This window comes from Triticum aestivum, chromosome 1A, assembly GCF_018294505.1.
Source record: "Triticum aestivum cultivar Chinese Spring chromosome 1A, IWGSC CS RefSeq v2.1, whole genome shotgun sequence".
NCBI lineage: Eukaryota > Viridiplantae > Streptophyta > Magnoliopsida > Poales > Poaceae > Triticum > Triticum aestivum.
The window spans coordinates 56,192,478-56,207,408 of NC_057794.1; the positions used below are offsets into that span (position 1 = coordinate 56,192,478).

The 14,931-nt window shown below is 43.3% G+C and overlaps 1 long non-coding RNA gene across 3 annotated transcripts; it reads right to left on the reverse strand.

Annotated features, from left to right (window-relative positions):
• Positions 1-680: 680 nt before the first annotated feature.
• Positions 681-4,732, reverse strand: LOC123091894 (uncharacterized). Of its 3 annotated transcripts, none has more exons than XR_006443875.1 (6): positions 4,396-4,732; positions 4,052-4,168; positions 3,803-3,966; positions 3,104-3,377; positions 2,715-2,754; positions 681-1,313 (listed from the first exon to the last, which is right to left on the reverse strand). It is a non-coding gene; the product is annotated as an uncharacterized lncRNA (long non-coding RNA). The 3 variants fall into 3 exon arrangements; XR_006443831.1 differs by having other exon boundaries at positions 4,052-4,174; XR_006443779.1 differs by having other exon boundaries at positions 4,052-4,732.
• Between the last annotated feature and the right edge of the window lie 10,199 nt (positions 4,733-14,931).

Below are 14,931 nucleotides of genomic sequence, written 5' to 3' on the forward strand. Positions count from 1 at the left end.
GTGATTCCAATGTGAAATTTGTTCTTTTGCAAAACGCCGGATCCAATTGTTTCTTTTTTCTTTTCACTCAAGAGGACTATTAATAGAGACATTTTACGGTGCATCATACTCCTGTAAATAGTGGGTAGTATATAGGTGATCCAATGGTCATTATTGATCCTTGTTTTTTTTCTCTTGAAGATATTTTAGTAATTGGATGTAAGGGTAGATTAGTCCTTTCTTAATAATAATGTTATTAATTTATAACATGGGTAATTGCAGTGATTGGAATCATACGTACTCACAGCTGGAATAGAATCGTACGTACTCACAACTGGAATAGAATTGCCGTATCTGTTCACTAGTAAGCGACACGTGCAACACACGTCGTAACAAATATAAATATTAATACCCATTGTATTATTGGAGATTGTACATTTTCACTATAATTTTAAATATTTTGTTAATTTCAATAACAATCAGGCACACAATGTTGAGACAGTACTATCTAAAATACATCACGCATACTTAAATATTAGAAATATCTTACGCTAAAAATCATTTGTTTGAAACAAATGCTCCAATAAATATTTTCACCCATTGTTTAGATCATACATAGTGTTGTGGATACCCTACCGGTGCAAGGTTCAAATCATGAAAGAGCCATACCTTTACACATTCCAGCAAATGATATCGAAAGAATGAACTTAGTCACATATACCATTACAATAACAGAAATTCAGCAGAAATCACCATTTAACTAATAAACAACAATGCGCCCCACCTAACAAATGCTATTAGAAATCAGGGTAAGCAGCTACTATTTTAGCAAATTAATTAGAATCCATAGTTTCATACAGATTACAGAGGTAAACACACGTCCTAGAAAGACAGTCTCAACAGCATCGACATATTGTCACAACATGAATTCGTCACCACTCCTGACTCCCGAGCATGCGAACAACAGGACCACACAAACCAGAATCTTGCGAAGAGAATTGACAAATCAGTGTTTTAATCTCCAGGAACATATAGAACTTTCCCCACCAAGCAGCGGTGCACATAAAATTCAATATGTAGTTCCAATGTGGACAAGCTTCATAACATCTGGAACAACCCCTTGGCCTTGCTTTCGTGATCGAGTGATGAAAAGATATTGTCAACTTTTTTAAGGTTGTTGCCCAACTGAATAACCGTTGCACAAAATCACGTTCATGTTCAGTTCCTGATAATTCACTAATTTCTACTTCTTGGAGGCGATCGAGCACAAGTTTATCAGTTTTACAGTGTGTTGGCTGATCACAAATGCAACTCGATGGGCATGGAGTCTGTGCCTGAAGTGAGTAGCATATCAACTTTGTAAGATTAACCAATACATTTCATGGCGAAAAAGAGATGAATGATAAATTATCAGACTGCCTGAGTACTTCGACATGCATCAGCACAATTTACAAAAGAACACCGGAAAATAGTTTGAAGCTAGGATACTACAGAAAATATGTTTGTTCTGTAAAAGAGCTGGTACGACAAACACTATTATAGAAGTCACATAAATTCTTAAGCATGATAATGTTCAGCTCTACCTTTGGACTTCACTGTCAATGAAACCTCTTAAAAAAGATATCGTAACTAATAAAATTTTCTCCAAGTACTTACTCTAACTGTGTCATCAAGATTGAGCCTGCCAGGCAATAAAGCACCATATATCCTCACATACATTAGAAAATAGTACGTCACTTTGCTAAACTTGAAGATGAAAGTATTAGCACTTACATGAGCCATAGAATTTCCATGGTTAAAGTTTGAAGACAAGGTATTAGTATTAAACCAACACCTAGAGTAGAGCAACTGGCAATCAAGTCTAGGTATGCCTGAAAGTGCAAGTGCGTATTGTTTTTATGTCACTAACCTGATAACTCAAGCATTATAAGTGCTTTACAAAGATATAAACAAATTAAGGATAGTTTTAAGTGTCAGCGTTCTTACACCAGTGCACACTTCCAGAATGTGGAATGAGCTGGCGCCAAAGCAATGTCCGTGTGACATCACAGCCAGGGGCAAGCATGTAAGTCAGGGAGCCTTGTCATGTCTTCTATCAAGTATCGATCGTTGCCTATATCCTACAAAACTACTATGCTGAGGACATGCATTTGGAAAAATCAACTGCTGAACTGGTGCTTTTCCCGGGTAAAGAAACATATATCCAGTTTTAAAGGTTTTTTCCTTCCAACATAATGAAAGGTAATATGATTTCGAGTGCTTTTGAACATGTATTCACCATTCTGAACAAACATTGGCAAGATGTTACCCCAAGGTGCCCAAATAATAAGTAAAGCATGACTAACAAACATGGTACGATGGCACTAACAAGTTGGGAAGTGCACACAAAATTAAAATGATGTGCATGTGTGCAGTAAGGGAAAAAGGATTCAGCAGGTCACAATTTCTGAAAAATAAACAGCCCGGAAAAACCATTGGAAAATCATTCTTTTGCGGAGAAGAAAATACATGTTCATCCTAGTGAAGCACTACTAATTAATAAATACTACAAAATCAATAGCTGATAATAATGTAGTAATAATGAACTAACGATTTTCATTTAGCGCATGAACATTGAATTTATTTATTGTATTGAAGGGAGGATATTTCCTTTGACGAGAGGAATAACTAACATATGCAAACTTCTTATGCAAATAAGTATATATTAAAACACTAATAACACTGTATAGAACAACCTGAAAGACATTGAGCTCCACATCGCCGAGAGCTCCATCCCTGTCGTGGTAAAAAGATATAAAAAAGATGCAGAAGATAAACATTGTTTAATTAAATATTTCCATGGACAAATCACCAACATTATATAGAAGGTAACATACTTAATATACTGATATATGGGATAAAATGAAACCATACTTCCCATAATAGTTTATGAGATGATGGGCAATGGCGACAACTTAATGTATGCGTTGCCCGATGCACACAAAACAGTCCAAAATACTTTTGAAGAAGTTGTACTCATGTTGTCTTGTACAAACGCAGTAACACATAAGAACATTTAGGCTTGTATAAAAAAACAGTTCAGAATTTAGGCTTCAAAGATTACAAGGAACCGAGGAAGGCATACCATTGAGCTGCATTGCATGTCTTCAATGTTCAGATCTTATACACGCCATGCTTCTGCTATCCAATCCCTAGCTGATCGTGGCTTCAGAAAACCTGAAATTGGATATCACATTTCTTTCAGCAATGGATGAAACTGCATTCATCTGAATGTATATACATCTCAAATTTCATAGAACAGTTTCACTCTCAATGGGAGAAGCAATCTCAGAAGGGGATGCAGGGTGGCCAGGTGAGATGCAGCGTGTCAATTGTCGGGAGGGGGTGCAGAGGCCTTCCTACAAGACAATAAGGCCATCAAGCAAAAAATGCAATTAGTTACTGTTGGTCATCTATTACTCATGCTAGCTTATCTCCTGGGAAAAAGTACTACAAAATCTCCAAGTGTTCATAGACGCAACCAGACTTCAGTTATCCGTTGACACATAGCGAGTACTCCTAAAGCAGTAAAACAAAAATTACCTATTTGGGTTGATCGTTTGCGAAACTTGGAAAAGAAAAGCGTAAAAAAACAAGAGCTCCAAAGGCACAAAAAAGAAAATCATAAAACTACATGACAGCACAACAGATGAAAGACCCAGATTTTTTTTACAGATACACCACAGACAATGATGGGCATCTGCAGAACATATTCTGGGCAGACGCCCAATCTCGCTTGGACTATGTTGCATTTGGTGGTGTGGTGGTGTTTGATAGCACATACCGGTCAAACAAATATAGGTTGCCGTTTGTTCCATTTGTGGGGCTGAACTATCACCGCAGCACGGTCGTGTTTGGGGTTGGTCTTGTATCCGGCGATTTCAGAATAAGCCTCGGTCCAATTTCAGAATAAGCCTTGGTACAGACACAGCTAGCAAGTGGCGGTGCCTGGGCCAGAGACGATGGAGAAGCTAGCTTACGAAATCGAGGAAAGAAATGGGGGCCAATGGATCGATGGGTCGGATGCGAGTACCTGCATCAGCCACGACAGATCTGTACGACACTGGTCGGCGTGTAGGGCCTTGACGGTGACGGGGCATGCTAGCAATGTCTCGCCTTAGTCCTCCCCCTCGGCGACCCACTCCACATCCTGCAGCTTAGGAGGGGAACACGAACGGCGGGGACATTTAGCCGCCGACCACAGCCGCCGACCAGAAAAACAACTTGTATCATGATTCCTCACCATAATAATAACAATGATTTCAGCTTCTATAGATGTGCAATTTCAACGACTACAAACCCAAATTACAGACCCAAATATTATCCAATGCGGCAAATCAAATCAATCGACAAGTGAGATCTGTACGAAGCTAGTACCTTAGTGGAACTCCAACTCGGCGGCGCGCAGGGCCGTCACGGCGATGGGGCATGCCGCTGCAGCAACGTCTCGCCTTCGTCCCCCTCCCCCCTCCCCCTCAGCCACCAGCTCCAGAACACGAATGGCAGGGCCATCTCGCCGACGATGACTGTGACACCATGGGGGCAACGCCGCAGCGCCCGCTCATCTGGCCGAAGGCGGGGCACCAAACCCTAGCGCCCGCACTGACTGCGCGAAGGGCCGTCACGGCGACCGGGGCTCGTCATCGTCCTCTCGCCCTACCGCGGCCAGCGTTCGATTGGGATTTTTTTTCTCATTCGAGGTCTGCCTAAACAGTCGGCCTCATTTCCCTCAGGGAGCAGACGGCGATGGCTAATGAAAATAAAAAGATGAATACGTGAAATTCCACAAATGCCCTTCAATCGTTTTCTGAGGAAACCAGCCCGCGTTTTTGGTAAACAGCGAACTACCGAAACTACCCCTGATAAGAAAATATACTATCGAAAATCTGTGGTAGTATTTCCATATCTGAACCGTCCAAACGAAAATATGAACGGTCAATATTGATCTGATGCACCGTAAAAGGTCTCTAATAATAATCGCTACTATACACGCTGAACCACAAAATAAACTTGAAACCAGGCCACGACAGCTGCGGCAACTCCATCCCTCCCTTCCCTTGTCTAAGGCCCTGTTTGGTTCAGCTTTTATCGATAGATTCCGCTGCCGCGCAGCAGAATCTGAACCAAAGGGCGAATCCAACAGATTCCGATTCCAGAAATCCGTTGCCAAAATCTGAACCAAAAGCGGAAGCAGCCCGGGACGTGCTTTCCAAAATCTGATTCCATTGCGGGCCAAAATCTGAAAAAGCTGCATCAGCTGGTTTACCAAATGACCTACATCCTTTTCACATCAGATTTTCCACAGCAGATTTTCCACAATTGCTTTTAGAAATCCACAGCCGAACCAAACAGGGCCTAAGCCGCATGTCGTGAGGTATTCACGGCTTAGTTCCAGCACTCGACGGCAACTCGCTGACGCGCTTCCCATTCCCGTCCAGCTCGACTCCAGCTCGGTCCCGAGTCCCGACCCTTGATTGGGCTCGACACTACCTAGCTCACCACGACAATGGCGGAGCTGTGCGATCTTCCTGCTGCTGTTGTAGCGTCATCCGAGGAAAGTTCATATGTGATCAAGATAGACGGATACTCAAGAATCAAAGGGCAAATTCAGCATGGCAACTACGTGAAATCTACCCCTTTCACTGTTGGAGGTAACGACTGGGTTGTGGAGTACTACCCAAACGGCTCCGACACCGAAAAGTATGAAGCCGGCATATCCGTTTTTCTAGCTCTTGCCCCCGCTGGTTCCAAGGATGTGAAGGCCAAATTTAGATTCAGTCTGCTTGACAGGGAAGGCGAACCGGTGGCATCGAAAAGCAAGAACACGTCCGAACACATCTTCAATAGCAAACGTTCAAGCAGGGGTTTTAGTAGTTTTATCAAGAAGGCTGATCTTGAGGGAGCGGCGTATCTAAAGCACGACAGTTTCAGCATCAGGTGTGATGTTACCGTCGTGAAGTATATCCATAGAGGTAATCGGGTTATTGCGATTCCTCCAAGCAACTTGCATCAGCATCTCGGTGACCTCCTCCTAGAGAGCAAAGATGGAGCGGACGTGACCTTTCATGTCGGCGAGGTGAGTTTCTTGGCTCATAGGTCCATACTCGCCGCTCGGTCATCCATCTTTAGAGCGGAGCTCTTTGGCGCCATGAAGGAGAAAGGCGGTAGTCCAATTGAAATCAGTGATATGGAAAGTGATGTATTCAAATCATTGCTCCACTTCATATACACCGACTCACTGCCCGTTCCTGAGACAAGTAGTGGGGGTGAAACACGGAGAGACGCGGTGATGGCTAGCCATCTACTTGTTGCAGCTGACAGGTACAACATTGAGAGACTGAAGCTGATATGTGAAGAGAAGTTGTGCAACCTCATCGACTCCAATATCGTGGCGACCACTTTGGCTCTAGCTGAGCAGCACGGCTCTTATAGAGTCAAAGATGCTTGCTTTGAGTTCCTTGTTTCTCCTTCCAATTTGGAGGCGATGATGGCAAGTGATGGTTACAAGCATCTGAAGAATAGCTTCCCGTCTGTTCTCAGAGAGCTGGCTGCTAGCTTCCTGCCGGCCGAGCTGAAAGCGGTCAAAGATATTATCATGACAATTTAGTAGTGTGGCTCATGATCATTGCATCTAATCCAATAATTTGGTATCTACGTTCTTACCTATTTCATTGTACGGTACTATGGTCTATGGTTGCATGTATGTCTCAGGGGCTAAGGGCAAAACAATGTATCTATATTCATATTCATTTTGCAATCAGAATGCGAAGTGGTAGGTGATACTTGTGTCTTGTATTTGATGGGATGCATCATGCATGACTAGTATCGAACTGGATTTGTTGTGTAGTTTTTGTTACGGTTTTGTAAGGACTTAAAGCTTGTGCAGTTTCTGCTCCACGTGTAGCCAAGTTTTTGATGGACTGAAGTACTCACCTACCTTGCTTAACAAAGATATGAGTAGCTTTGTGATTCCAAGTTTGTATACGGAAAAACTTTGATTTTTTTCTAGAAAAAATAGGTGGGGCTTCCCCGGCTCCATTACTTAGAAAAAAGCCCGTGAAAAAGGTCCATATTGGTTTTGTAACAAAGGAAAGCGTTGAGGCGGGTCTAAAAAGTGCAAAGGGAATAAGGCAAAATGTGGAGTACAGGTGTACAACTACATTAGGTTACACACTTTAAGACTTTCATGTCAGGCGCGCTGCAGCCATCGACCAACAAGGGGATTCATCAGACGGGGCTCTCTGTTGCAGCTTCAGTGCAGGCTACATGCTTAAGGGTGGATGTGTGAGAAGAATCGATCCACTTGCTCCATTATATGATCCTGGAAAATAAGCCGTCATTTTTGGACTGTTCTTAAGACGAGTCACCATATGTGTTTCAGCGACAGGCAATGGACACCACCAAAACTAGGTTGTGTATGTGCTATCACAAAGTCCAGAGTGTAGAAAATATGAGATAACTGAATATTATATTGTATTGATCTGACCCGTGTAGGGGTATATATAGAGGTACAATGAAGGAAGAGAGACTTGGAGTAAAGGACAAGTTAACCTATCCTATCTCTATCTCTTATCTCTATCTTAAACATAAATATACTTCTAACATTCCCCCTCAGTCGTAGCGGGAGTGAAGCGGACGATTACGACTGAATTTAAAGTCTTGCTCTTTTGTCGTCTTCTCCGCTGCGCCATCATCAACTGCATCTCTGATGGGTCGGCAGTTAGGGCGGTGACTGTGTCCCCTTCTGGTGCCTTCCTGCCTTCTCCTCTATTCCCTCCCGCAGTCACAGCGGGAGTGTCGTGGACGCAAGTGACGAGGCGGACGCTGTTGACTGGAGTTGTTGCCGATGAGTTGCTGTAGACGTAGCCATTAATGTCGAGGTAGCCGATCATGATGATGTAGCCGTGGTCGAGGTAGTCATGGTCGATGATGTGGTCGTCGTGGATGATGAAGCCGCACAAAGCCGGAGGCGCAAAAAAAATGCGCTATGACGGAGCTGCAGACGTGGACGATGCACCTTGCGGATGTCAGAGGGTGCCGTCGGCGATGAGTCCACCGATTTTGCCAAGACCGGAGGAAGCCCATCGAGCACACATCGATTTTGCCAGAACCGTGTGGCCGTGTAGGGTCGTCACTGTAGTGACGCCGTGTCGATGCAGTCGTGTCGTCGTGGATGACGCGGAAGATGCCGTTGTCGTGACGCGGTCATTGCCGTCGTCGAGGTCGCGCCTTGCAGAAAAGTCTGTCAGAGGACGCTAAATGTCCATCTTGTGAACGAGGCGGCGGCGACGGTGTGTTGACGATGATGCTGGTGAAGACCATGTTGATGGAGACCTTGGCGATGAAGTGTCGGCTATGGCGTTGCAACCGCGTGTTGACGATGATGTCGCTTGAAGGCGCCCCTCACGGCAACGATGTGTCGATGCCGTGTCGCGCCGGAGAAGTCGATGAAAACTTGCATCTCTCTCCACACCGGCAGCTCGATGATGTGGCGTGGGTCGGTGTAGATCGCTCGGCGAAGATAGCTTGGTGCAGCGGTTATGGACGTGGCTCGAAGATTGTGGTGGGCGACGGTGCAGGTTTGCCGGCTTGATGCAGATGTAGTGTAGGACGACGTCGATGCAGGATTGCTAGGTGAGCCGTCCACTGAACCTTGACGTAGTCTTGGGCTCTTGGCCACACGTACGTGTAGAACCCACCTTGACCGATCAGTACCTGCATACATGCGTCTGAGATAACATGCGAGTTAAGTCCCTCACGTGATCGGAACGCCCGTCGCCGCGTCCGCGTGTGCAGCCACCTGCGTCGCTGGGCGCTCGCAGCCGCCGTACCGAGCGAGCCATGCAGGACATGGTGCTTGTCGATGCAGATTGCGTTGGGAGGTGTCGGGCCGATGCGTGGCTCGAAGTCAAGGGGGGGCGTCGCTCGTGGCCAGCCCTCCTGGCATGCGCTCGTCCTCGCGTGCGCGCGTATGAGCACGCCCGTCGCCGCATCAGCGTGTGCGGCCGCCTGCCCATCGCTGGCCGGAGCTTAAGGTCGGTGCAGATGTACCCTTGATGCCGAATACGCTGTGTCCGCCGCATGTGGATGTAGTTGATGAAGCTGGTTAGATCAGATCGGAGCGCCCCGCTCCGGAGTTGGCTCGTTGTGCAACGAGAGGATGATCGATTTGCCCGACCTGTCTCTTGGCAGCGGCGGTCACGTGCGAGCGCTGCCGCCTGCACCGTTTCTGTTGGATTTTCTTCACCGGAATTTGAGGGTTGGCGAGTTTATTTGGTTGCTAAAAATATGATCTAAGAAAATTTCAGAAATTGGCGAATTTATCTAAACTAAGAAATTGATCTAATCTACGGAACCGATATGATCAGTGATCGATCGGGTGCCGCGCCCCCGGGAAGGGAAGATTAATCTCCCCGAGGGCGGCGCGCTGCGGAAGTGGAGGAAGGTCCTAGGATCGGCGTCGTTGGACAAACCGCTCTAATACCATGTAGAAAATATGAGATAGCTGAATATTATGTTGTATTGATCTGACCCGTGTAGAGGTATATATAGAGGTACAATGAAGGGAGAGAGACTTGGAGTAGAGGACAAGTTAACATATCCTATCTCTATCTCTTATCTTTATCTTAAACATAAATATACTTCTAACACAGAGAACAGCGGCACGGACAACAACGAGAGCATCTAGTATTGCAACCCAAAGTGAGGAGACAACCTCAAAACTGCTACCCAGTTCTCTACCAAAGAACACACAATCCCCAGGCTTTCTCATGTTTCACTTCTTAAGGTTATCTCTCATGGTTTTGTTATAAGAGACAGACCACCAAAAGATGTAAATCCTAGGTGCCACTTGCGGTTTCCACACGGCTTTGATAAAGACATGACTCAAACCCTACATATATAAAGAGCTGACATTCTCCAGCCTTCACTCTCTGTTGTTTCTTCGCTGGCTTTTTGACGATGAAAACTCCCCTGATCCAGAGAAAAACTAGTTCTATTCTTGTAAAACAATATGGGGCATCAATATCAACCCAGCTTTGTAACTGTGCACTTTATATTTGCTTTTCTCCTTAATATATAGACAACACAATTGCCAAATCCTCAAAAACTAATAAACACCAAAACCATCCCAAATATGTTTGATGGTCTTGTTGTGTGCCCTACATATGCAACACATAATAGCACTAAACAGATAGAGGGAAAGGTCCAAACCACATATCTTCTTAGAATCTGAAAGTGCAAGTTATCGAGCAGAGAAGGGTGAATGGGAGATTTTAACAAATTCTTTGAAAGAACCAAATTCTTCGAAGAAGCGGAAGCAACACGGTATGAAGAAATACAAGACAGAAGTAACTCTACGCTATTCATGCAAGTCAATGAGAGGACAAAGTCATCAGAACAGAACTAAGCATGCATAAAAGATAGCAGTACAAACGCACTTAAGTACTGCAAGACTGAAGACAAAATAGAGCATACCTAGAACTGACGAAATATGAAAGTCTTCAGAGAAAGAGAGACAAAGTCTTCAATACGGGATTACAGAAAGTAAATGGGTGAAGAAATTGAAACCTGATTGCTCGATGAAGTAATGGATTTGTTCGACTAGCTTCAGTTGTTGTGACAACTCTATATCTGATTGGAGAGGCTTGAGATTATACTCAGAAGACACTTAGTCTTCACCTTATTCTCCTTGAGATAAGATCACTTATAACCTGCCCAATCACTCATGATAAGTCTTCAAGGTAGACTCTCGAAACCTTCATGCACTCGTTCTATGGCACTCCACAATTTCTTCTTGGAAGCCCAGAACATGATGACTAACTATCTAAAAAATCACAGTCTTCAAAGGTAACAAGTCAAAACACATTCTTCCGTGATGCTCATCACTTTGGCTTTGGATTTTGGGTTTTTCCTCTCTTGCGATTCTCTCAGATCCTTCTGTGAGAGGGTTGCTTTAGATGATACTTGTCATGTAATAACTCAGAGTAGCCAATCAACAAATGGTGGTCGGGATGGCTATTTATAGCCTGGGGGCACCCCATGGTGAAATGACCAATAAGCCCTTTGGAGGTGACCGCTATCAAGATAAGGATTCACTCGACAGCTAAAACTATCTCAGCAACGGTCGTCTTTCAAATTCCTCACGGTAGGAGAATTGCACTGACAATTTCCTAACTATTCAGTCAGACCAAATTTATCAGCGTCCTAAAGAACGCGTCTCTGACGCTAAAGAACTCGACTGCACTGCAAGAGATTTTCAAAGTCTTCACTCAAAGAAATAGATAGGTTGAGCATCACTTCAGAAATACATCTATGTATCACCTAGACCCCCTTAAACCATATGGTGTTCCCTGTGACTCAAATAAGAAGAAATGAACTATAGAAAAAGACAAAGTCTTCATGCTCTAGTTCTTGAGGCAATTTTTTCAAAGGGCGCACCAATTTTTTCAATGTAAAACATACATTTTTAGCGGGCGTCTTTAACGGTTAAATCAAATCTTCAGGGACTATTCTCCTATGTATCCTCACAAATAGATTAGTCCATTAACCCATTTGTCGTCAATACTCCAAAACCACAAGGGGAGGGGGTAGTAGATGTATTTATAGAATCCAACCTTAGAGCATCTCTAACCGCTATAACCTAAAATTTGGATGGCAAATTTTAGCATGGTCCCTCTTACCTCCTCTTTTTACATGTGAGATAAGAAGGTAAGAGTTAATCAGGCCATTAATTAATGAAATCAATGGCTCAGATCTATTTTATACTCTTACCTCTCATGTGAAAAGCGGGGGTAAGAAAAACCATGTTAAAACTGCTCAATTTGGATACCTAAAAACAATTTTAGGTGTCAAGAGTTCGGTAGCCAAAAATCTTCTGCTTTTACAGCAGACCTAAAATTGGATATATGAATTTTCGAAAGAAAGTGAAACATGGAGATCCAACGGTGGCTAGGGCACCGACCTCGATTTCGGCTGGTGCATGTCACCAGAGTTGAGAAGCTCGCCAAAGGATGAGCAAAGGCGGTCGGGAGGGTGCAGTGGACGGAAAGGGAGCTAGGGTACTGCCTAGTCTGGCAGTGCTCTAGCGCCTAAGCGTTGATAGCTCAGGCAACTCAGCGGGGGTCGTGGCCGTCACGTGTGTGTCGTCTGGATCCTAATCAAGCTCGGCAGGGGTGGGGGTGGGGTGGGGGACGTTCGTGGTGAGATTGTCGGCGATCATGGGGGGTTGCGGCTGATGGCCTGAGCGGCGGGATGGTGGCGAGGCTTGAGGTGTTCGGTGGAGTCCAAAAATGAGAATATATGTGATGCATGCTACACAACTACTCCAGCATGGCCTGGAACCTATCTAGTCAGCCTGAGTCGGACCATTTATGCGGGAGGCCCAAAAAGGTTGCGGGAACTAAACAACAAAATCACTAGTTAAGGGTACCCCTTGCAAAGATCACTTTCCACCTTCTCTGGTGCGGACAAATGATACACTACATGTGCGCCATTTTGTCGTAACCCGTGAGTTTTCCTTTTTTCCGTAAACAACAAAATCACTAGTTAAGGGTACCCCTTGCAAAGATCACTTTCCACCTTCTCTGGTGCGGACAAATGGTACACTACATGTGCGCCATTTTGTCGTAACCCGTGAGTTTTCCTTTTTTTTCGTAGATTCATATTTTGATAACGTTTTACCTCTTGAACCATGCATCCAAATTAGGAACTATTTTCATCGTTGGATTTTCGCGTCGAGATCTCTGATACTAGTTTCCATGTCAATAGGTTCCGACAAAAATAATTCATGAAAAAATTGAATATAAAAACCAGAAATTAAAAGACCAAAGACAAAAAAGGTAAACCGACAAAAAGAACAAAAAAGACCAAAACCCAAGAAAACGCCCAAACCGGAAAAAGGAAACCCAAAAGCATGATTGTGCTTTTCACTTTTTTGTGAAGTATAGTTGTGCTTTTCTCTTTTCTCTAATGATGAAGAACATTCAAAAATTTCTTAACAAGGAGCCTCTTCCATAGGTAAACCTGTTATGGGAGAAATATTACTCTGACCATCTTCTTGTGTTCAAATCTGGAGGACCTAGTTGGTGTAGGTATCATTTGAAATTGCTACCACTTTACAAGCAGAATGCGGAATGCCAATTAGGAAATGGGGAAGGTACTTTGCTCTGGCTTGGTAAATGGTGTGATCAAGCTCTATTGCAAAAATTCCCATAACTTCACTCCTTTGTTGTTGATGAGAAGCAAAATGTTGTTGGTTGCATTAACTCTGAAGATACCTCTCTTCTCTTCCACACCCCTTTGTCTGCCCAAGCTTTCAGCCAATATAATTAGTTTCATAGCTTGGTGGAGCAAAAAAATGAATCTTCGAGCTAAGGATTGTTGGAAGTGCAAAAGACAGAAAGGCAAATACTCTTCAACTAAAATGTATCACAATATTTCTCCAAAAGAGGAGGAACCGAGACTCTTTAAGTGGATCTGGAAATGCTCTTGCAGATTGAGACATAAGATTTTTTTTGTTGGCTACTTCTACATGCAGAGTAAATCCTGGAAGTCTTTTGAAAAGAAAATCCTTTCACTTGGAGTGTTATGACTGTGCATTCTGTAATTAGAACATTGAGGAAACTTCCAGACATCTCTTTTGGGATTGTTGTTTTTCACATGACTGTTAGAGTAGCATCTTACTGATTGACATTTCCATCTAGGATTCGAAGGAATGGGAAATTTTTCAGAAATGAAATTCCTAGTGTTAACTGTTAGAAGTTTAAACTTAAACAAGACCTAAAGCTTCTGGAGCACAGGGTCAAAAAGAAGCATTTGCGGGCTTTGCAAGAATGGATTGGTGCGCATCTAGGATGAGCCGCACTAGCTTCTTTAATTTTCACACTTTTTTTGAATTGTTTGGATTGCTTACCACATCTGTCACGTGGTTCTTTGATTTTCACGCTTGATCATGATAGTCACAAGGACTGGAATTGGTTGATTAGTTCTTTATTTTGTTTGTGTTTTCTTGTAAATATGATACTTAATGAAATTATGTAACAACTCTCTCATCATGATGTGAAAAAACCGAAATGCTAAGGATCTGATGTGATCTCAAAGGGTTTTATAGCGAACGCGCTCTCACACGTTTGATTTCCGTGTACGAATCGCAAAGCAAGACACGTGGCAATCATTGTTTTCTCCTATACATGCACTTATCTGAGCGAACTATGAGCTGAAGACACTAAACGGTTTGCTCATGATAATAATTTGAGTGGACACATCTGGAATGAAAAATTCTATTTTTTAGAGCATGGAAATTTTTGTTAGTTCTTTCTAATGTTGCATATAAATTTTTCTTCTGTCAGCATGACAAATCTTCAACAAGTTGGAAATTGTTTTTTATGCCGGCAATTCTCCATGTTACATCATGATAAATCTCTGAAAACGCATGACAACTCCTCTGTTGTAGCATTGTAAATTCCTGACAAACATTTTGCTACCATGCCAATTTTTTCTTTACAACATGACAAATCCTTATATAATAGTATGGTAAATATATATGTGTTAGAATGGCAATCTCCGAGCGTTCACTGAGTGTGGGTTTTTGAGGCAACATTCGCGGATTGTGGCGTCGCTCGGATGATATCCTGTAGGGAATTATAGTTCGCTCAGTTGACTTACCTAAGAAAAGGTCATCACAATATCATGGTCATGAAAAACACACCAGAAACTCTATGATGATTGTAACACTTATCACCACAAGAGAAGGCTAATTTTTTGTTTTAGAATACACACAAACATGCCTATCATATATTCATAGAATAAGGAGCCAAAATGGCCAATACAACGTATTTCAACATAATGCTACACCAAGAGAACCACACTCATCATGACAACACTGACACACAGAGCACATAGGTCGTGTCACAA